This window comes from Sinocyclocheilus rhinocerous, unplaced genomic scaffold (assembly GCF_001515625.1).
Source record: "Sinocyclocheilus rhinocerous isolate Xijiao unplaced genomic scaffold, SAMN03320098_v1.1 scaffold487, whole genome shotgun sequence".
Taxonomy (NCBI): Eukaryota; Metazoa; Chordata; class Actinopteri; order Cypriniformes; family Cyprinidae; genus Sinocyclocheilus; species Sinocyclocheilus rhinocerous.
In genome coordinates, this window is record NW_015662061.1 from 525,969 (window position 1) to 527,207 (window position 1,239).

Genomic DNA, 1,239 nt, shown 5'->3' on the forward strand with positions numbered 1-1,239 from the left:
TCTAATAAAAAAATGACAGGGGAGTGGCCCGCACTTTTTTTTTTTGAACCAATCAGAAACATTTTCTACCAAGGCAGTCAGAAATCTTTTAAAAATGAACAGTGACAACGAACGTGATAACATTTTGCACTAAATTAGTTTACCTGGTAATGTGTATAACCAAGATGCATATAAAATAGAAAATATTTTTATTTCATATGCTGTAAATCAGGCGCGTTCGTAAAAGCGCCTCTCTAAACTAACCAATCAACATGAATATTTAAATGACGCAGCGTGAACGGCGTTTTCAAACAATTCAAATCAATTAGCTTTCAGTTTCACCGTTAGCACCGTGCATAACGTGCGATTAGGAAAACGGGTGAAGAGAAACATCAAAACAAATTAGACGGAATAGCACACGAATATGAATTTACTGAAGGATGGAGCGGAGGATTAAGTTAGTTTGCACACTGGTAAGTAGATGGTAGATGGAATGGGGCCCTCCAACAGATCATTGCTCCGACTCCTGAAGTCAGTGGCGGGGTAAGACATCATCTGGGCCTCGTAGGGCACCGAATCACGCAGGTCTCTTTGCAGACGGACTCCACCTGCCTGGCTGTCAAAGCTGCGACCTCCTCCACGCATGGTAGAGAGAGGCTGACAAATACAGAGAGTAGGAGAAAGAAATCAAACACATGATTGGTGAAAAATGTCTCCTATTTCTATGTTACACAAATTTGTGCACAGTTTGGAACAGAAAGTCTTATTTATACTCATTGTACTCTTAAATATCATGAGTGGCCGAATGCAAAGATACATTTTATTTATGAATGGAGTGGATTATTGTGCAGAGAACAGGGTAAATGTTTTTCCAGTTCATATCGTTTCATAATGTTCAATGATCTCTTCTGAACATTCAGAGCTAACATTACGCATGCAGCTTTTATGACCTCATATACAATATTAAAATTATTATTTAAATTAAATTATTAAAAATGGTACAAAAACAAAAGGTGGCTTATATTATATGGATATTACATATATATTCTTATTTGTCATCTACCCATATTTTAAACCCTATATAATCAACAAGAAAACCTTTTCTAATTCATAGAACAATAGTTTAAATTTGCTGTAAACATTTTTAAATACCACACATTTTATTTATTTATTTATTTTATTTAGTCATTTAGCAGACGCTTTTATCCAAAGCGACTTACAAATGAGGACAATAAAAGCAGTCAAAACTAACAAAAGAGC